We start from the raw sequence: 23,520 nt of genomic DNA on the forward strand, positions 1-23,520 counted from the left end.
TCTCTGATTATCAGTAAATTTAGCTTGAGCTCCAGTCTTCTGACTCTTTGCAATGGCACCACACTCATTTCTCTGAGAACATGCATAGTGTTTTTTAAATACAGTCCGGCACTTATGGTTTGAACTTTTTTTTCTAGCTGGATTCATTTATTTTGTTTTTATAAGGCAGCTGATATTAGACAGCCCACACCACATCTCCCTCTTGAACTTCAGGTGCCTGACAAAGACCTTTCCTTTCCAACTGGCATTTTAAGGAACTTTTCTGTTTTTATAATTAATTGTAATTGATTCTATCCATAGTATGATGTTCATAGTATGATGCTTCAAGACTTCAGTAATTAAGTGTTATATAAATACCATAAATGAATGAATGAATGTCCCTGGAACCTCAACCATACCTAGTACAAGTAGAGACCCTTATTTAGTATTCACCACGACTGGACCTAACAGTCAGGGGTACCTTTATCTTTTTTTAATCAAGGACAGTAACAAAGGGACATCCCTCCAGCAAGCATCTACCACCAGTAACACGGATAAATCAAAATTTGCATTTCCTGGGAAACATCTTTACCTTTCCTCCCAAGGGACTCCTCAGTCCCTTGCCTGTGACTGATTACAAAGAAAACAAAGTAATTATAACTGGCTACTCAAAAAAAAATTGAAACAGTCACCCAGGTCTTCGAGAGGTGCCTGAAAATCAAAAGCAGGAATGCTTGCTGAATCTCTGCTGGAAGTGTGTTCCAAGGCATGGGACTGGTGACACTAAATACCCAATTCCTAATTGAAGCCAGTCTGGCTTCTGTAACATGGGAGACAACCAACAGTGCTTTTTGGCACCTCCTTAAAACCATTTTTCTTTAAGCAACCCTATCAAGATACGAAAATGTTACATGTGTTTTATTCCTTTCCAGCACTTGCTGATTTTAATAAACTTCTGAATATTTTAAAAAGCCTTATTTTTTATCAATAATTTTAATGTGTTTTTTTTGGGGGGGGGGGTTGTAAACCACTTAGAGGCTTTCTTACAATCAAGTGGTATTAAGTCAGCTTTCAAGTAGGAGTTAAATCCTGCAGTTTGGCTGAGGGTGCTTGCTCTCTGCTGGGAACATTCACAAGTTGCCAACACAGAATTGAACCCTGCCCATCTTCCCACACCAGCTGATTGACAGCTGGATGTGGCTTGAAAAATGGGCATGCAGTGCAAACTGGACCACTGGGTGGGCCAATATTGGCTTGCAGTCCACAGTTTCCCCAACCCACCTTAAGACCTTGTGATGATGTACCCTAGATCCCTTTCTAACATAGACAAGAGTAGCAGTCAGGCATATGAAAGTCACGTAGCTACTGACAGGGAGATTAGAAAATTTGTGATGGCATAAATTGTAGCACTCTTTAAAAACAGGATTTTGTAATTCTCTTGAACAAACACAATTCACTTTGAAATGGATGATAAATACCTTTAAAGATCATTGTTCTGTACCATTCTATTATACTCTAATTCTAAAGGCGAGAATTATATTAACTGTGAATACAATTCTTCCATTAATTAAAACTCTAATTCATTCTTTAAAGAGCAACAGAAGATCAGAAATATTTTTCCTTTGTTCAAAATGAGAATTCAGATCTAGCCTTTTGGATTTGGGATGGGATAATAAATTGCTAGTACATGAATAGTTTTTTTAAAAAAAAACAACACAAACTCACCAACTCCTGTAATTATGCAGTTCTACACCATCACTTCCACATGAACCCAGAATACAAATCTATACTCTACAGATCATTTTTAAAATAAGATAAAACTGTATTTGTTCTTGAAAGGCAATATGAATATTTGTTGTGCAAATCTTCAAATAAACCTTCTCTTTCTACATTATGGTAATTTCTTTTCCACATTTTTTATTTAAACTTTTCCAGTTTAGACATTCCACCTTGTCTGACAGAAGAGACTCCAGGGAATTTATAAAAATTTAATTGCAAGCATAAGAATATAAAGTAATCATACTGCAAAAGTTCAGATTGAATAAGATTTCCAAGCATTTCTCAAGCCTTGACGCTTAGGAAAGACACAATCACAGAATGATGGAACATACATTTTGCATATAGAATAGTCTAGATTCATACAAGTGTCAGATAGCAGGCAATGTGAAAGAAGTCTGCCTGAGACTCTGGAAAGCCACTGCCAGTCAATGTAGACAATACAGTGGTACCTCGGGTTAAGTACTTAATTCGTTCCGGAGATCTGTTCTTAACCTGATACTGTTCTTAACCTGAAGCACCACTTTAGCTAATGGGGCATTCTGCTGCTGCCGTGCCGCCAGAGCACGATTTCTGTTCTTATCCTGAAGCAAAGTTCTTAACCCAAGGTAATATTTCTGGGTTAGCGGAGTCTGTAACCTGAAGCGTATGTAACCTGAAGCATATGTAACCCAAGGTACCACTGTACTACATTAGATAGCCAATTATTTTGGCTGGTATAAGGCACTTTCCTATGTACCTACGTAGATTCCTAAGAACTGGTTAGCCTTTTTAGTTTGCCTTAGATATTTCTGAACCCCATCAAAATTTTAAATAAAGGTGCCACATATTGAGTGCAGTTTGGTCTTTCCAGTTTGGTTTTTTTTTACTTCTTAAGGAACTACCCGTATTTTCCTTTCCTGATGAGCCCCTATTATGCACAATCACATTCTATGTGAACGGTCCTGTTTTCTCTGCCATACTAGTCAACATAGACCACCCACTTCATTATTTGAATGAACAGTGTACCTTGTCACTTGGAGGGCATGGGTATAAATGATAAATTCCTAAAATACATATATTCCATAACAGCAGTACAGAAAAAACCTTAACTACAAGCAGGAAATTCTATGGTACAATCAAGTTGTTATGGCAACTAGAACAGTCAGAGAAAAGGACATAGAACATGCATAGTTGTAATCCTGCCAACAACATAATCCTGTTATTAAAATTCATTAAAGGACCGACATTCATACCACTGATCTTTTAAAAAATGTTAAAGTGACATCACAGCTAGAATCTCAACTAGTGATGGCAAATCCTCCCCCAAGTTTAATTCAGAATGGCCTTGACTAATCTACATTATTTATCCAAAACTCAGAATCCAGTGTTTTGGAGCCCATTCTGAAGTTTAGACTCTGCCATTCTCCCAAAGATGTACACAATGGAACCTAAACTACTAGCCATGGTAGTCATGTGCTACCACCACTGCTGGGCTCAGTATGTCTCTGAATACCAGCTCCTGGAAATCACAAGTGGAGGGAGGGCTGGTACGCTCATGTCCTGCTTGAGGGTTCCCCATAAGCACCTGCTTTTTCACAGTAAGAACAGCATGCTGGATCCAACCACCACAAGACCCTGAGCCTTGCCCAACCAAACACTTTTCTTCCCTTGAAACTTACTAAGCAATCTCAAGCAAAATTTCTGCAAGGCCTACATTACTCTTAGTATCTAGAACACTGAAATGGCAGCACCACAGTGCCAGGAAACCTGGGACATGCCGCTTCCAGACCACCAGAAAGCTTAAGAACAATTGTCAAGCACAATGGTATATACACACCCAGGGCTCCATGTGGCTTGTTGCCATCATCAGCTAGGTTTTAGGGGTTAGGAGGGCAGGGATGGCGGTAGGCAGTAGGTGAACATCATCATCATAATTTATACCCCGCCCATCTGGCTGGGTTTCCCCAGCCACTCACATTATGAGCCATGCCCAACATTTCATCCAGTTTCTGCTTGGCTTGCATTGGCATAAGAATTTCTTAAGTTCACCTTTAGGAGCTTTCCAATTTCAAATGTTGGCAATACAGTGGTACCTTGGGTTACTTACGCTTCAGGTTACAGACTCCGCTAACCCAGAAATAGTACCTCGGGTTAAGAACTTTGCTTCAGGATAAGAACAGAAATTGCGTGCCAGCGGTGCAGCGGCAGTGGGAGGCCCCATTAGCTAAAGTGGTACCTCAGTTTCAGGTTAAGAACGGACCTCCAGAACAAATTAAATTCTTAACCTGAGGTACCACTGTATCACTAATCCAAATTCCTGAACTTCATTTTTTCCTGCAGTTTATACATGGTATATATGGAATCTGGTTACAAAATAAAATCTCATTTTATCTACCTCCTTTTCAGAAGCTCCTGGCTCCTCAAAGCCACAAAGGTGTAGTTTGCCAATATGGTGGTGGGAAGCTAGATTCAGCCGGTGGGCCAGATTCTTACCATCCCACGTGGGTTAACTTTGACAAGTAGGCAGAGCCACACGCCTACCAATCACCTGACACCATTATGACATCAGGTGCCAACTTCAAAGGAGCTCACGGCAACCGCCAATCAGCTGATTAAAGTCTGATTGCAGGCGGTTTGAATTCAAACCACAAAAGGACAAAGGGGGAGGTCACTAACAGCACCTAGCAGCTGAACTACAGAGTTCCCAATGGAGAACTCCCTTACGCAGCCTCTCAGTGAGGCCTGCTCCCAGCAGCCATCAGTGAGCCCTACCTGCAAAAGAATAATTAGGAGCTCACTTTTAGCTGCTGGTGGTACTTTTGGAGTAGCATCCTTTGCAATTGCACACCCAACACCTGACATCCCATATTCTAAAAGCAACATGTGAAAGATGTGTGCACACCTTCTCACCCAGTCAACTGCAATCTAGAAGATAAGAGAGCTACCTGGAGGTCTCTTGTATGACAGTCTCACTCTGCTCCAGCCCAAATACTCTAAAATCCCTCACTCATGAGGAAAGAGCAGCTGAGTAGTGTCAGTGTACCCTTGTCTGCAAGCTGCAGAGGAAGATATGGTGCTCCACTACACATTTGAAGTTGCCTGCAGCTAAGCGTATTTGGTTGGAGGGTTCTAAATAGTTCCATTTCGCAACTTACATTACCTATACAATCAGAAGTAACAAGAAACACTTAGAAGGATGGTGGCCCTTCATAACTGAATCGACTGCAGGGGATTTTTTTAGGGGGGGAAATTACATGTCGCTATTGCTACTTCTCCAGTCTGTTTTGCTTTACTCCAGGGTTCTTTCCATTTTGCAAAGCAAAGTTCTTGTTCACTATTATCACAGATTATTCTTCGAATTTTAAAAAAATATGGATGCTTCAAATACAAAATTATATTATAATATATTTTTTAAGGAATGCTTGATTTTTTCACAAAAGAACTAAGCTTAAACAATCTCACCTTAATGTCCAATTAAAAATAAAACAAAAGTATTGTGCTAAAAAGGATACATACATCTTTACAAACATTTACTGATTCTCTTTAGACACAACTAATATAATGTGCAAGAGACTAAAGTGACTGATCAAATTACAGCTTTAAAGACAGATTTAATTTAGTTGAATGATAATCACATATTCAGTTCACAGAGTAGAACTATTCCAACTGAAATAATGAATAATTACCATACAGAAGCAATACCCCCCCCCAAAAAAAAAACACCACAGAACAAAGACTAACAAAAAAGTGAGAGGCTTATTCTATTCATTTTAGCTGCAACTATTCACAAAGACAAAAGAACTAAAACATTTTATTCAAGCAGCAATGAATCTCAACGAAATATATATCATACAGAAACATGCCACCTGACCCATTCGGCATCCCTTCATGTCACATCAAAATTTAAAATACACTATCTGTTGCAGACACAACACAAAATTACTGGTAACTCATAATTATAATACCATTTTCAGGATATATTTTTAAGGTGTGTCGGAAAAAGGAAAAAATTAAAATGACTTCTACAACTTTCCTGTTTCCTTTTTTGAAATTCATTCCAATATTTTTTTTTCAATCATAAGCCCAAACTTTACTATGCATTTTAAGTCACAAAATCAATTTTTCTGGTGCCAAGAACACTTGCCCCTTGAAGACTGGCCTCTAAGTGATGCCAGCAACTGAATCTCCTAAATAGACCCTTCTGTGTAAGGTCTTTGCGCAAGACACAGTCTTCTGCCAGCTTAAAGAGAAGGTAATTTAGGAAGTTAGTAGTGGAAAGTGTTGTGTGGCTCATTCCAACTAATCTCAGCCTAATTTACCTCACAGGGTTGTTGTGGGGATAAAACGAGAGGGGAGAAAAAGAGTATGTCGCCACCATGATCTACTTTAAGGAAAGATGAAATAGAAATCAAATAAATAAATAAAATATTTGCTTTCCTGCCAGTTCTTTCACTCAGCCGTATGAAAGGCACAGTTCAGCCATCAGAAAAGGGCAGGTTCAGGTTAGGCCGAACATGCGTTCGAGTCACCCCACAGAAACAAGTAAACTCTGGGACTGCCAATACTTAAGAACCAAATACATTTCCTAGCTCTGAATGTTTTCTTAAGTATCAAGATGTCTTAATCATGTTTCCTCCATGATTAATGTGTGTAATACACACACCTCTGCAGATATCTGTGTGAACTGTACGAGCTCAGATAGGGTTTTGCCAAAATAACCCAGTCTTCACATGGGTTTATTTTCATGAGGGTACACAATTAAACGCTATATCATGAACACAGGCGAAACACACATTGCCTACTCTGGCTCCAAGTTTCTGCCTTTGATTATGACTCCTGAAACCAATCAACTGAAAAAATGCAGGACAGGGTTAAATCAAGAGTGATCATTAACTATGAACTAACCAACCAAAGGAGATGAGCTGGTTAGGGAACAGAGAATTAAACGAACAGAGGTTAAAAAACAGCACTGCGACAAAATGATGAATTACTTATAAACACCAGGGATATGATATCCCTTATATTTTCGTTTTTCTCACCTCTTCCCAAGCAATGGTATTCCCTATTCATAGTGTGCGAGAGGAAAGATTAATAAAATAAAGTCTCTCATACATTTTTAAAAATGATATAACTAGTCTTTTAATAGGGATGTTCAAGCCTAACTTAGAAGTAACTTATCTCATATATATATATATATATATATGAGAGAATAAAAAACACAGGGGTGTTTTATGCATGCATTAAGCAGGAAGGGCTCAACACATGCTAACCTCAAAAGAGCACTATTCACGTGGTAGTAAAATGGGAATGTCTCATTTTAAAATTAAACCAAACAAGTATTCATGGGCTAGAAATCTATTTCAATGGGGGGGGGGGGGACTGAAATGATATATTTACTTGACAATCCCAAGCATCAATAATAAAAATCAGTGGATTACCTTCCAATTAAACATGGTTAAGAATCTTTTTAAAGATTTATTCTGAAATAAACCAATTACTTCATTTTTTAAAAATCTATTTTAAATGCAAATTTTCAGTAACTCCTCTTCTCAGATCCACTTTAATACCTGCTAGCTACAAAAAATAAAGTCAGACTTGAATAAAAATGGCACTCCAATACTTGCATTAAAATCACTGTCCATTTCACTAATAATAGGAGGTTTTCTGGTGTGGCAAGCCATTCAAACAGGGCGGACCTATCAAATCTTATTGCATCATTTGATTTTTCTTCCTACCAATAGACATTGCTGTCCATCAGAAGAAATAATTAGTGTATTATGTATGGAAACGTCATCCTATCAGTTCAGTGCCTGACTTGAATAGCTCATATAAGCAACTCATTGATGCCATGCATGCTCACTGTCTTCAGATATGACACAACACTACACCCTTTGGGAGTTTCTCCCCTGTTCGCAAGCAGCATTTCACATCTGTGTTTGACAGAAGGAGAGAAGAGCAGACTGTTCAACAGCCACTACCAAAAGCAGGCTATGCAGGTGAAAAGTTAAGGCAAAACCTGGAGTCCAGTTACCCTGCCCTTCAACACAACCCACAGCACTGACATATACCGGATTTTCTGGAACAGGGAGAAGTTTTCAGTATTGGAATTCACATGACAAAAGGAAATGGGATTTACTGAGTGCTGAAGCCTTCAATTAACGTTTGATAAATAATGAACATCTGAATTAACCAGAATTGATGTGTTTGCCTCTATTGTTTGAGAAGATGCAAAGTCCACCACTCGTTTTCTTAGCCTCTTAAGAGAAGAATTCAAAGTACTATTTAGAGAGCGAACCCAAGGATTTGGAATAACTGGGAGTAAACTGGAAGCAAGCAGCAACAAAATGAAGCAGCACCAGCAAATGAGACAGACACAGTAGAGAAAAAGAAATGTGAAAGCTAGTGTGCAGAATGCATTTCTAATACAGAAAGCTTCCTACCTGGAGAGTGTATCTCAGTATTTGGAGACACAGAATCCAGAAACTGTCTTCAGTCATCTGCTGGGTAAGTTTTTATTTTTTTAATTAAGAAATATAGCTTTTCCAGTAAGAAGAAGATTGCTCTGATTTTGTGCCTACAGTATCAGTGAATTTCAGTTGTGTTTTCATTCACACCAAGGCTGAATTTTAAACCTTTAAAGGTATATTGTCCTGGATTGTACAAATAACTGCTTTTATGTGTTACATTTCCCAAATTACCTTATTAAACTCTTCTCACTTGATTTGCCTATAATTGTTTGCCAAGATTCAAATTGCTCTCGATTGCTATTTATCTGAGAGCTGGGAAACGTAGAAATAACAGCCAAATCTATAAAACCACACCACAGTTACTATTTACAAAGTAATATTTACTGCACTTCAATATTTAATGCAAGCTATTAAAGCAAAGAATTTAACACAATGGCAACATCAAATTTTAAAGGCATAATTTATTACAGTCAAACCCATGCTTAAAATACACCAAGAAAAGAGACCAAAAGTGTCAATTATAGTTAGCTGTGAAACTATAGTAACTGATGTAAAAGCACTGTGTTAAAAAATGAAGGCTTGGCATACAGTTTAAATGCAAGTTGAGGATAAGAGTTCAGCAGCATTGCAAATGAGGTCTGAGCATATGCATTTTAATTCAAATTAGAATATAAAATGATCAAACCAAAAGAGGTGGATAGTGAAAGAGCACTGCTAAAATGGATTTATGTGGTGCATTGCACATCACTTCATGGTTCAAATCTAGAACACTGATACCAGAATTCATTAGTTCAAAAACTAGGGCTGTTAGCCCACAATGGTTCTTGGTGAAGGTGTATATGATGACAAGTCTCCACGATCTTCATCTCTTCAAAAGCTGTTCCGTAAAACATTTGACAACTACTTAATGCAAATATAAAACAATAAAAATACACACACTCTCTTAATTTTAAAGGAAACCCACTATATATTTTAATTATACGGCCTGTCTCTACTTCTTCTCTTTTATTTGTTTCTTTGCAAGAATCCAATTTATTCTGATCTCTTTTCTTCACATTTCTCACATACTCAAAGACTTAGAGAGATTTTTAGTAGCTCACAAAGCAAACTTGACAGCTAACCTGAGGAGAAATGCCCAGATTGGGAGGGAGCTCTTGTACCATCAGGTGCCGAAGATTCTACCAAAATGCTGAGCTTGAGTCACTTTTAGGGGTTAATCCTCTTTATATTCTTACTAGCACTTCCTCTGTAACTATGCAATCCCTTCTGTCGACCTCTGTTACTCCTATAGTAACAGAGAGAAGTTTCTAGTTTGCATTCCTGTTCCAGATTTTTAACAATGATCTTAGTTTGAAGGACACAATGTTTTTGCTTGCCTACTGTACTTTCAGGTGTTTATTTTAAGAGTTCTCCTCGGTACAACTAACATCCTCTGTCGCCCAGGGTTCCGTGGCAGCAGAAAAAACATAGCTGATGCCAATGTGAGACAATCATTTACAAATCTGGGGCTCTTAATGCAATGGTGAAAGTGAACATGGGAAGCTGCCTTACACTGTAGTTGGATCTTGTGGTCTATATAGCTCAGTACTCCCTACACTGGCTTGCAGGAGCTCTCCAGGCTTTTGTATTTCCACACTCAACCTGGAGATGCTAGGGATTGAACTTAAGATCTTCTGCATGCAAAACATGTGATGGACCACTGAAATATAGCCCTACAGCAAAGCTTCCCGCAGTTTGCTCAATTATGAGCAGCAAATTACTGTGGAAATGATTTTCAGAATACTATGAAACACAATGTCCTGCACCTGTTCACCATTGCAAACTTCGGACAGGGCTAGAAACCTAACCTAAATGCAAAGAAAAAGATAAAAAGTTGCTGTTTGCCAAAGGTGTAAAACAACAGCTTGATGGTAGATAGCATTAAATATGCAGTGTTAAAAGGACTGATAACCCAACTATCACATTCAGTTTGTAAAATAACAAAACTACAAACACATTTACAAAAGCAACTTGAAAAAGTTACAAAAAAACTTCTTTCTAAAATCCTATGCATTGTAAACTTCTATATTTTAAAATAAGAACACATTAAGTTGAAAGAAGGCTTTAAAAACAAAACAGTAGGCAACTAAATATAAAACGGCTTTACCCTTAAATTTAGGATACTCAATTGCTAAATGCTATCACTTGAGGACCAATAAATATCATGTAATGCACATCACTAAGGGCTTGTTTATATTACCACCTAACAGATCTGATACACCAACCAACGTTCATGTCAGGTGCAATTAATAAATGGGTGTAGGGAAGAGACACCAGGAAAAACAAAAAAATATGCTAATTAAGTGCAGTAATAATACTTACAAATCTGTATGTTTTTAAGCAGTACAATTTGAAGAATAAATATTCAACTTCTAATGCTACCTATACCAATTCTCAGATGCTTCTGGTATAAGACCAGGAATGGGAAACCTATGACCCCTCAGATGCTGCCAGACTCCAACAGCTACCAGCCCACATGGTCAATGGTCAGTGATGATGGAACTGTAGAGCAGCAGCATCTTGAAGGGTCACAGGTTTCCCATCCTTGGAGTAAGCAGTGTGGGGCACCTGTTTCACGTCAAATTCAATGACGTACTAACCTGTGACTAAATCAAAGTATAGACAAAGTTTTAAACAATGTTATCATCAAGGCATGGCACATAATGACCCAATTTAAACTGGCATCAAGATTCATTTTAATATGAATGTGAAACAGTGTCTAAACTGAAAGCATTTCAAAAGTACTTCACTTTTAACGGGTCCTTTGACTATATAATCAAAAGGTAAAATAGCTTGCTGGCTCCTTGGAAAAAGCTAATTCAAAGAATAGTTAACTGATCATTAGCTCAGCATTAACTGATCACTAGCTCAAGACAATTAGCTCAGCAAGTGGCAGAATCAGGAATGGCGTTCAAAGGTTTTTGCTTTCCATTTTCAGTCTAATACTACACTAAATATGACTGCTTATATATTACCATCTAATTATAAATCAAATATAAACAGACTTTTCCTGCTTTGTTTAACCTAAATTCCTTATTGTTTCTGAAACACTTCATGGTTCAGGACCCTCCAATCCATTTCTGCTGCAAGACATTAGTATACTGACTATTACCCCCGGCAGCAAGTGATTTGCCACCACAGGCAACTGAACATAAATTTCTCCATTATTATATTCAAAATTTCTAATCAATTTTCTTAACATCTATAATGCTTCATGTTGGTGCAGCTAAAATGTTTCAAAAATGGAAGGAAATCTGGGGGTGGAAGGAAGAGTTTAAGAAATGAAATGGTTCTATGAAAAAGGAGAATTCATGACACTGAAACAGGGGTGGGGAGTGGGGTCAGATTTAAGAAAGAACAGTGGCTTGAAGAAACTAGAACAAGAGAAATTAAACCCTCAAAACTGGCCACAAGCATCCTAGAATTAGATCTTCTGCACATCACCTAGCACTCTTGGTATCCAAGGTGGAAAAATTTCAGAGCTTCTCCTAGATGGTACCATCTACTTTCTGGAGCTCTGGTGATCTAGAGAGAAGTAACACTGAAGAATTCAAAGTGGGGAAGAACTTTTCTCAAAGATGTGGATAAATAAGGCAACCACAACAGCCTCTGAATTGACACTGGCAGGAAACTGGTCCTTTGCTATGTATACATTTTGCCAACAATTGCAAAATAAGTCCCTTTCCTTCTAAAAAGGTGTGGTTTCTTTCCTCATAAATCTATTACAATGGGGATTTTTTTAAAAAGATAAAATTTAGTTTTTCTTTTAGAAAAGGACATGGTGGGTTGAATCCAGCAGGAGTGTTCCCTGAGAAGAATTTTGTCCGGAGTATACTCCCACTGGTAGAAGGGAGGAGTAAACTTTTGTTGATTCTCCCCTCCAACTGTGCTCTTTGAAAATTTGCTCCTGACAGTTGGAATACCCTCCAAAGCTGATTTTCAGAGTGCATAGGCTGCTGTAAGGAAAGGGGGGAATTGGCAAGTGACCTCCCCTCCACATTGGATCCCAATGCCTTATCAAACACCTTCTGTGCATGGAAGGAGCATTTCTGTTCACTGGATGTGAGGTCTGGATCCAATCAATCCTTTTTCTTTAGCTATCTGGTAGTCCACTGAAATGAAATGTATACAATAGATAAATCGCTCTTTCTCACCCACAGTACAAAGTGTAAGACAAGTTAAGCCTTATTATTGGATGTGGTGAGTGTTAAGACCCTTAAAATGATCAATATTAATAGTTTTATAGAGAAATGACAGAAGTAATTTGCATTTGTCTGTCTCGAGAGCTCTGGGTGTGAAGTCAAATCACTACGTTAGCAGCACCAAAGTGACCTCCCCAGGGCAAAAGCCAGCCTGAGCAGTGTATATGGCGGTCCTCCCAGGCTCAGCCTCGCTGATGTGGTCCAGAGGAAAGCAGAGCAATACGTTTGGCACCAGTTTGGTTACAGGTTTCCTAGATGGGCTACCTTCTTAGATTGATGAGTCTCATCTGCCCTGCCCCTACAACACATACAAAAACAGCCTTCTTGACTGTTGGACCCCCTATTAGTCTTCTCTAGTCAATCCACTAGAGCCTGTCTTCGCATGCAGGGGAGAAGTAGAATAAACTTACTGAAAGTCATGAGCATGATGATGTCATGAAGGCAATTAAGTTCAGTGGGTCTACTTGAGTAAAACTTAACTGAATACCACCCATAATGTCTTGTTACTATGGTCCAGCAACTTATACATAAATGGGAACTTAATGGACAGTAAACTGTACTCCTTAAAAGATGTCATGAACACCTGAGCGCAAAATTGCATTCTTAAGTTCATGTCACTTCTGTTTTGAACTGGCAATGCTTTACTCTTTTAACAATAAGATTAATCAGAGCATAGGTGCTTAACTTGCACATGGTTCCAGAACTGCAGACCATTTGGTTTCCAATTGGAAACGGAATCGAAGAATCCATACATCCAAGGATCCTAAGCCTACAGCAATTATGCAAATGAAGAACCATAGTTCTGTAGTCTCTGCCCAGATGTATCAGCCCTGATAAAGCACATCCATTCTCCTTACACCAGATGGTCTTAAACAGTTCACTAAGCTTAAGTTATTTTTTATCTATATCTGTGCAAAATCTTGTCTGAAAGAGAACACTGAAACCTGTCAGCCTATAAATATAATTCGATAATACCATTCATTCCACTCTCCTCCTACCTAGAAACTATAGCAGGGGTGTTTTTAGTTAAAGATCAATACATAGCAAAGAAATGGATAAATCAGTTCTTCCCCCCCCCCATTCTTTTGTTTAGTTCTAAGTTTGCCATCTGTCAACATTTTTGCTGTTTTTCAAATTTGAAGTGAACTGCATGTCATAAGAAAAAAACTTGTCATCAAGAATTTACAGTGAACTTATGTTTGCATTAAAATCAGTAAACACATCTGCTGACAATTAATATGAAACGGTACTGCAAAATGCATTTGTATTAAAATATTTTAAGGTTGTTGTAAGAATGACATGATAATCTGTCATCAGTGAGGGGGAAATAGAGGAAAAATAGCCTGCTCCTTAAACAGAACAACATTTCTCTTACTAACACTTTCAGTTGATTAATCCTTGGATCACTGTTTGCTAGCTACAAAGTCTGTTTATCAAAGCCAGAGTCAGCTGTTCACCAATTGTAAGCTTGTGCCATATTCATTTGTTTGATCACGTTATTTAAACAATTTTACTGTTTGCCTAGTGATAGATTCACACAAGTATTTTCCCCAATAGGATGATTCCTACCCTGAAGAAACTTAGGTTACATGTGTATGTATTTCCCACTAGTGTTAATATTTCACTTCAGAACCAATATGGAACAACAATCTGGCCTTGTGATGAGCCATACACAAGATCAAGATTTCTATATCATTGAATGGTTTTGAAAACGGTAACATGTCTCCTTGTCAGGTCAGTCATATATAATTGCATAGCACTGTGCTGTCTACAATTTCTTCTTTGTACTGCAGCAAGCATAGCAAAGCTAAATGAATGGAGATTAGATCAGTTGATGAGCAGGGATTAAATGCTGCTGCCTTGGCTACACAATCCTGTTCCCTGGTGAGAACAGGACACAATGCAGGATGAAACCCTGTACTCCTGTCTATTAGCTAACGACACCAGTGGTGTTGACTGAGGAGCAGGCAGACATGGTTTGGGGAAAATGTCCTCATGGACCCCCTTGCAGGCCAAGACTGGCCCACAGGCCAAAGGTTCTCCACCCCTAGTCTAATCCCAACAGGGCTCTTCTTATATTCACATCCATATATACTCCTCTTAGGACTAAGGGCATTTTTAAAAAAGCTCTCAATGAATTCTACATACCTATATGCATAGAGGGATGTTTACACACATACCACTGTTAAAGTGTAATCAATAAAAAGAATAAAAACAAATTTATAATCAATTAGAAAGACAGCTCCAATCAGAAACGCAGCAGTTGTGGATACAATGTAGCCTTTGACATGCAGGACAAATGTAGGAGGCATTACAAAGGCAGTCTACCCTATCTGGGGCCCTCCTGAAGTACTGGACCACAGTTCCCATCAGCTCCAGCCAGCATGGCCAAATGGCCAGGGTTGGTGGGAATATTAATGCAAAATATTTGGAAGGAACCAAGAAATGGTTCCTGGCACAGAAATAAGTACCCCTTTATTTAAAAAAAAAAAAGTACCCAGTTATTTCCACGTTATGAAAGCAAACATGGGACACTAATCAAAACAAGATGCAAGATGAAAGTCTGCACAAGCTATTTGTGAAAAAAATTAGACATAAATTTAGACATAAATTAGCAGATGCTGACCCATACTCTATAAAGTAGTAAAACAATTTATAATGGTCTTCTTTAAAATTTCTATTTTACCCACTTATTTGGTAAGCTTACTATTTCAAAAGAGGATAACTCTTGAGTTCATTATTTTTCTATAAATAAGCATAACTTTTCCTTAAATTGAAGAAATAGGCTTCAAAACTGCTACAGATAAATTCTTGGTACGGCCTGAATTTCTAAACACTTTTCTTAAGTCATACTGGAAAAATTTACATTTGCTGTGCATCACTGCATACAACTTTACAGTCCCTGCAGCAAAAGAAAAATGAAGTTGTACCTGCAAAGATTTTAAGTGCACAAGTTTAGGAACAAGCAGTACCAAAATCTAGTAAATGGTTCCTGCATTATTAAAAGCATGAAGAACAAATATGGAAACAAACATTAAACTAAGCAAAAAGATGAAACATTTCACAATGAACACTGTTTTGCACTCCCGACTTTCTTGAGTTGTGGGAACTTAAAATATAAGGTGATTCATTATTTAATTTCTAAACAACTTAATATATTTAAAAATTTATCTAAGTGGTGTACACAACAGTAAACTTAAACAAAATATTACAAAATACACAGTTACATATAAAAAGTTACATTAATAGAAACATCAATTCATTTTCCGACACACTCTCCCAATCACCTTCCGGGTTCTCTTCACCCAAGGTCCAAACAAACTCTTAGCTCACCCACAAAAGTATCACAATGAGAAGAGGACATCACCCTAGTCTCTCATGCTAGACTTGCTTTTTATGGGCAGGCCCAAGGTGGATGGTACTCCCTCAGGCTGCCCACAGCTGTGTCCCATTCAGCTGCACTTTCCACACCAGGCTTCCTCAAACTCGGCCTACAATTCCCATCATCCCTGACCACTGGTCCTGCTAGCTAGGGATCATGGGAGTTGTAGGCCAAATACATCTGGAGGGTCAAGTTTGAAGAAGCCTGTTCCACACCCAGTTCCAGGTGCAGCAGGGGGTCCAAAGGATGGGAAGAGTCCTCCCACCTCCACTAACAGCTCTTTGTAGCTGGAGTCCGTCAGGGCCCTGCTCTCTCATGTGAGGTGGGAAAAGGCCTGCAAAGCAGGGAGCAGGTCTTCCAGGACTCACAGCCAAGGTGATCCTGCAGGATCAGGCCAATAACACACCTAGTCCAGTGCTCTTGATGTCAGTTTCTTCAAGGAGCATAAGCAGACTTTTCATTCAAGTGGACTGGACTATGTCAGCACTGCAAAGTGTACCTAAATTTGGAATAATTATGACTAGGGGTGTGAACTGCAAGCAAGTTCTGGTTTAGGTCCTGCTTTAGATAGCAAGTTGATTCAGTTCAAACAGCTTTGAAGGAAGCAGAGCCTCATTTAGGAAAACATGAAGCTTCATGTCTCCCTGCTGAATAACTTGGTGGAAATGACTGGGAGAAACAGGGGGTGGGCATTTGGATGAACTGAACATTTACTAGCACAGTTATCCTGTGTCAAAAATGTATAAATTCCACCAGTGTTCAGCAGTACTTGACTGCAGCCAACCAGCATTGTCTCAACAACATCTGGAAGCCCAATGGTTCCCCACCCCTGGCTTAAGTTATAAATTACTTAAGATAGAAACTATCTTTTTCTTTAGCACAATGAAGCTTGTAATGTGATTTATAAGATTCTGCTAAACGAAATGTGCACATTATACTGTTACAGGTGAATGCTATCATGTTATTTTTAGAACAGTTAATTTTCCATCACATTGATGCTTCAATTTTCAATGTTGATTGTTTGATTGTTCTATACTCTGAGGTCTCTGCATCTTTCCACTTTTCCCATCTCTTGTCACATTCAGAAATGAACGATGAAAAGCAAAAGAGTTACAGTGATGAAGAGGAGGCTGGAAAAATAAAATAGTGAAGAAACAGCACAGATAAATAATATGGGGTCTGGTATGAATGAGAAAAGAATGTGGGTGGAAAAGTGAACCAAGTGTCAATGGATGGACCTTACAGAAAGCTTTTCTTTAGTTTTTGCTCAGTCACACTTACTTTGGCAACAGCAGGCAATCACAAACTGTTCAGCACAACTTCATGCATGCTGAACAGTTTGTCAGATCTCTGCTTTTAATTGTACAAAGAACAATTTCTTCTGCACAATATCTATTACATTCAATAAACAATAAAAATTTCCTTCTTCATGTACACAAGGCCAAATCACTTATATTCAGCTCTAGTTAACACTGTTGGCACACAAGGAGAAAAAAAATCTAAAACCAGATATAATGTAAGTTTTATGACTTTTAATTTTCCTCACAGAATTATGATTAAATTTTAAATGTATTTTTCTTGCTACTCATTTTTATTAATTTCTAACAGCTTCATAAATGTATGGATTTCTAGATCACTCCCTTCCACATAAAATGTATGTTCAGCACAAATCTATACATATCCTATAGTTACCCAGGAAAATTCACATCACTTCCAAGCATCTTCCAGCCTGGTCTAAGAGGTTGACTGACCCTCCACACCTTAACTAAAATCCAACCACGTCTGTCCCACAGTTGGATGATCAGACTCATCTCGCACCCTTGCAGTCCCCTGCACCACCCACTATTACTCTGGAGCAGATATGGAAGGGAAGCAGGGATAGAAAGGTGTAGAGTTTGTAAACAGGAGGGTGAATAGAGCCTCAACAGAGCCTAGTGATGCAACAGAAATGCAGAACACTATCCCACAAGTTCAATGTGGTTTTATGTAAGGACAGCAGTGTTTATATAGCATCAGGAGATAACACTTTCAAAATCCAATCATCCACCCATAATATATAACCCTGCATAAAAACTTGCTCTTATGATGCAGAAAATCCTGGCAAAAGCCCATATAAGGTGGAGTACAATTCTTGACATTCTGCATGTGCCATCCCAACAACACTCAGGAAGCAACGTTTCATGGATATGCACATCTGAACATACCATTTTAGGGTTCATTTTCCTTCCACTCCCTTTTGAAGGTGACAGGGCTTTGTGCTGGCATTCTGATTTCTTAAATACAATGGGGGGTAAATCTACACGGTAGCAGCCATCCCTTTGTATCTGCTGTTTAAGCAGAACAGCCACTTTTTGACATGAGCAAAAAAGAGAAACTTGTCAGGAATATATGCTTCCAGTGCTGTTGTTCTGAAGTTCAAATAAACTAAGTTTGCTAAGTTCAAAAATAGGTTGCAAATATGGTAGTTACCTGCATGCAAGTCATACTGAAATCTCTGGAGTTTGGGGTCATGCTATTTTAAACAGAACTATTTAGAGTGCAGGTGAAACATTCAAAATAGCCAAATCATTAATAATAGAAGGACTGGATGAGGAATGAAAAGAATAAAAGGTTTTGTTCAACTCTTAGCAACAGCTCAAAAACCTGCCAGATCAGTAGAAACTGCACTGTGACTTACAATGTATTGTCCTATCAATTTCAATAGGACCTCTGCTTGACCCACAGGTTAGAGCTACTGCCTATAGTGAACAGCACGGAAAGGAGCAAAGCAAATATTGTTTCCATTTTGGTGTTTGCATCTGACATTTGTGTTGTTTTTAATTTTGGTACATCATCTTGGAATCATATCACCAAACAGAATAGAAATGAAAGAAAGGATGAACTTTTTCTGGCAATGAGACCTGTCATACTTGCCATGTTGTTGCCTGTCTTGACTCTAGGTAGCTGGCAGCAGAGGAAGGGTGAAAAATTAGGCCAAAGAAAGTGAACAGAGAAAGGGATGGGTGACTGCTCTCTGACAAATTATTTGCATGTCTTGTTTTTTTGTTTTTGTTTTTATCTACATTATCTATTTCACAATCTTCCTGCTGTAGGTGAGTGTTCATTGCCTCCTTATCATAAGCATCCCCACAGGGAAGGCAGCCTGAACCTGCTCCTCCTTTTTCTGCCACTAAGAGCAGGCATGCCTAACACAGGAAGGTCTCCTAGGATTGCAAGAGTCTCTTGGGGCTGTTGTACATCCAGCCCTATTAGTGAGAGAATGGCTTTCTGGCTCTAGTCCACCTAGCTTGTGATGCTCCTTCCTTCTCCCCAGCAGTTCTGTTCAAGTTTATGCAGCATGTCTGATACACCACTACACCAGCCTAATTTGGACTGCAAGTCCAGCCTGTTATGGCAAGCTCAAACTTCAAGTGACACTTTAGTACCTACTAGGATAACAGCCCTGTAATGCATGTTCCCTGGGACCATTATATCCCATAGCTCCCTGCTGGGGAGTGGAATTTCCTCAATATACATTGTAAGGTGGTCTTGTACAGTTTGCCACATAGGTAACCTGCAGTTTGTAGTTTACATACCTCAAACAGCAGGTCTGCCTTTCTATAAACACGGTTCCTCTGAGGATGAACACTCAAAAGTGTTGTGATTCTTTCATTTTTAAAATTATTTCTATCATTTGGAACATTTTCCTTTCTGCTGTTGTGCAGACCATGTGCAATCTTTAGCTAAAGGGGTTGTCCCCAGATACATCCTTTCAGCTAACAGTAAGAAGTTGGCTGTGTATCTTGCATGGGTCTTCCTAGTTCTACAGTTGTGACCACCCATCAGGTGTATGAGTAGAACCACTGTAGTGTGAAGCTGCATAGTGTGTTGAATATGAGAAGTGAGTGGATATTTCTGGTAAAGTCGGCATATGGCTCCAGGAAATCATTAATGGCAGCATGACTACTGATAGATTTTTTTTATTCTGCTTATAAAGGGGAGTCTGACTGTACTTTGGTCTTTACCCTCACCGACTTCCTTTCGAAAGACAGATGGTGAAATAATGTCTCAATGGTGCATCCAATTTATCAAAAAGTCATATGAGAAACTGAGGCTGTAATCTTATACACGCTTACCTGGAAATAAGTCCAACTGAACTCAGACTTACTATATGTATGGGACTGCAGTATAAGTAAGTGAGATTAATAGGAATACGCCGCACAGCATACCATTTTCAAATAAATGCATCCTTCAAAGAGATACATTTCTTAGTAGGAAATCCAGAATGCAGTATTTCTTAAGTTGAGTTCAGTACATTTGTGCTGAAGTGTATTCCAAGAGCTATGCAGTATAGAGTCAGGTTTTTTTATTTGTAATAAATGGTAGAAATCACTGTTTAAAAAATTCAAGGCTCTCCTCAGAAAGGCGGAAGGCTTTTTGAAGGCTCTCTAAGGAAGAAGGAAAGCAGAACAGAGAGGGGGCTGGTTTTGTTTGACTGACTCATTTTCAACCTTTACTGGGAGGTGAATCAGATGACCTTCCCTTGACAATATACACTCAACGCTGTGGCTCATGAAAAGGGTGGTATTTCTGGAACTGCTGTAGACAATTCAGATTGGGAAACTGATAAGGTCTATTCTTTATTTTCAAGGTCTTGAATGAAAACAGAGTGAGTGAAAGTGAGGCATACATGCTTCCGTTGATCAGTGTAGTGTCCTTCAGATGTAAGCAGCAGATGTAAAGCAGATGTAGAAGATGCTTTCCCCCCACGAAGGGAACCTACGCAGCTGGGGCAACTTCTGAATGATGCAACCACTTGAGTGAGGCTGACTGTGTGCCTCTTTCTTGCAGAATTAGCTCTCATGCAACAGTTTCAGTAGCTGAAGGTTGTTAAAAATTTCCTCTTGTAAGTGTTAGAATTAAATGTTAAGATTTCTTGGGAGGAGAACACAACCAATATAGGTGCAAGAACAACCAAACAATGCAATAAGGAATTATTTGAATAAAGACATAATTGTAGGAAAGATTATAGACTATGAGTCACTAATGAGAGGTCATAAGTAATGCTATAAATAGATGCGTTTTTGTTCTATTTTGACATGCTGATAAAACTAAATTGGCATAAAGCTGAGTGTAATTGGAAGTTAACAGCACAATCTTAACAAAAGAGGAGATGGACTTTATTTTGGTAATATGTTAATTCTAATGAAAAGAGAAAGAAGTCAGAATAACACCCCTTAAGGTAAAGGTAAAAGACCTCTGGAAGGTTATGTGTTCATCTCCCCTTTCAGGCCAAGGGAGCCAGCGTTTGTCCGCAGACAGTTTTCCAGGTCATGTGGCCAGCATGACTAAACCACTTCCATGATGCAAGCCAGAGCACACAGAAACATCGTTTACTTTCCCGTTGCAGAGGTACCTATTTATCTACTTGCACTAGTATGCTTTCAAACTGCTAGGTTCGCAGGAGCTGGGACAAAGCGACGGGAGCTCACCCCACCAAGCGGATTCAAACTGCTGACCTTACGATCAGCAAGCTCAAGAGGCTCGGTGGTTTAGACCACAGTGCCATCCGTGCCCCCACACCCCTCAAGTATCCTAGCTCCAGAAAAGGCTAAGCTTCCCATAAACTTATTTTTAGACCACTGTGTTGACCTGGTCCTAATCCTGAGTACATATGAGCACGGGATAGCTTTCAAATCTAACAATGCATTAGCTGGCACATTTCTTCTGCTTTGCCTTCTGATCATCTAAATGCATTGCTGCAACTATTGATAACAAATACTTACTCTGAAACAGTTATAAGATGAAGCCCTCAGAATTCTAACAGGAAAATCACTTAATGACAAAGGCAGGATCACATTCATCTATTCCACAGGTTGTTACATTGATCATTCCTGCTGTATCTCCTCCACTAACACATTGAGAAAACTAAAATATTCATCTATTCACAGCAGTCACAAGTTTTCCATAAAACACAAATAAAAGAATTTTACAATTTTGTATCTTGCTGTAGAAGTTAGGCAGTTCAATCCCCAGCATTTTTACTCAACAATTGATGTCATTCAGAGTAAGAAAACAGCCTGATCTATTAAAATAAACGATAAAGATGTATATGATTTTAAATTGCACAACTTTATTCTCCCACCACAGAAATAAAATCAAGCTGGCAGTTTAAATTTCTGACATTTCCTGTTTTTAGCACTTCAAAATGTATAAAAAAGGGACAGCTTGTTCGATAAGGGTGAAAAAAATCTAATGTTGGAAACTTTTAGAAAGGAAATGTTGAACAGATGGAAATCCAGCCTACAATGTTGCCAATTTCTGCAATTTTATTATAAGATTTTGCTATCTTGGTATATATTTAAAGGGACCTGATTAATTTCTTTCTATTTTCATATAACAAATTTTCTTTCATACAACTGTGGTAATCATAGTCACCATTTTGCAGCTCACATTATTTGCCATCTAACATCACAATATATCTCTATGAGCCATCATTTTCTTATCAACCTTTTCTAATTTGCAAGGGAATAGCTGTGTTATTCTTGTAGCAGAAACAACAAAGAGCTTTGTGACACCTTAAAGACTATCAAATAATGTGCTAAAAGATTCTCTTGTTTTGACTGTTTTTCTTTACATACTCCCACCAGCCAAGATGGTGCCAAACATATTGCTCTGCTTTCCTTTGGACCGCATCAGTGGGGGGGGGGGGTTGTCCTCTGGGCACTCCAGGACTTCCATATACACTGCCTGGGCTTCCACCACAGGAAGGTCCTTCTTCCTTAAAACAAATGCCATTATTGCAAGATGCTAAAGATAATTAACTTTATGGAATTTTTAGCCACACTGCCTACAGAAGGTCACTGGGTATCTGAGCTCCACTAGGTAGACAAAGGTGAAATAAACTCTTAAGAAGTAAGTGCAGCTCCCATCAATTTTGTAGACTGGCCAAGCCCAAACAACTGGAATCACATATATTGAGTAAAACAAAAGAACACATAAATTTCTAGATTATTAGGGAAGGAGGCAACAAGAGTAGGAACACATATGACACAGTGTTTAAGTCCATGCTAGGGTGAGGCCCCAAACTTAATTCGTTCTGGAGGTCCATTCTTAACCCAAAACTGTTCGTAACCTGAGGTGCGCTTTCACTAATGGGGCCTCCTGCTGCCGCCGTGCAGCCGGCACGTGGTTTCTGTTCTCATCCTGGGGCAAAGTTCTCAACCCGAGGTACTACTTCCGGGTTAGCAGAGTTTGTAACCTGAAGCGTTTGTAACCCAAAGCATTTCTAACCTGAGGTACCACTGTAAATCCATCTGCACAAGGTGCCCAGCAAACAAAAAACAAAAGGTGTGCCCATCTGATAATGTCCTTTGTTCTACATATGTAGACCTTAGGGGTCCTTGTTAAATCCAGAGCGCCACGCCTCCAAGCAGCGGTGTTGCAACCCCTGCCAGTGCCTGGGGTTGACCAAAGGTGTTGAGCTTTTTTTAGGAAATGAAAGTTGTTGAGCTGGGCAGGCAATCGGAGGAAGAGACATAGGGCTACAAAGAGACTGTGGCGACAATCCTGTGGATCGTGATAGGCCTGGTCTAAAGAAAATCCCAAGGTTGCAGAATGCAGGGACTGTGGAGGCAACTCTCTCCCTTAGAAACAGTCCATCAGATAAGGAAAGGCTGTTTTTGGAGATTTTGTCTTCCAGGTCCTAGTCCAA

General features: G+C 38.9%; 2 protein-coding genes across 3 annotated transcripts in view; one reads left to right on the top strand and one right to left on the bottom strand.

The window, feature by feature from the left end:
• Nucleotides 1-23,520, bottom strand: part of AVEN (apoptosis and caspase activation inhibitor) — a 106,644-nt gene that overhangs the window by 47,404 nt on the left and 35,720 nt on the right. The gene's annotated exons all lie outside the window — the stretch shown is intronic.
• The window catches only part of CHRM5 (cholinergic receptor muscarinic 5), a 60,349-nt gene continuing 44,276 nt past the window's right edge, over nt 7,448-23,520 (top strand). For both annotated transcript variants that reach the window (XM_028722048.2, XM_028722056.2), the window contains exon 1: nt 7,448-8,241. The gene's annotated coding sequence lies outside the window, so the exon portion shown is untranslated. The remainder of the gene's footprint in view (nt 8,242-23,520) is intronic.

The sequence above is a fragment of the Podarcis muralis genome, chromosome 1 (assembly GCF_964188315.1).
Source record: "Podarcis muralis chromosome 1, rPodMur119.hap1.1, whole genome shotgun sequence".
Lineage (NCBI taxonomy): Eukaryota > Metazoa > Chordata > Lepidosauria > Squamata > Lacertidae > Podarcis > Podarcis muralis.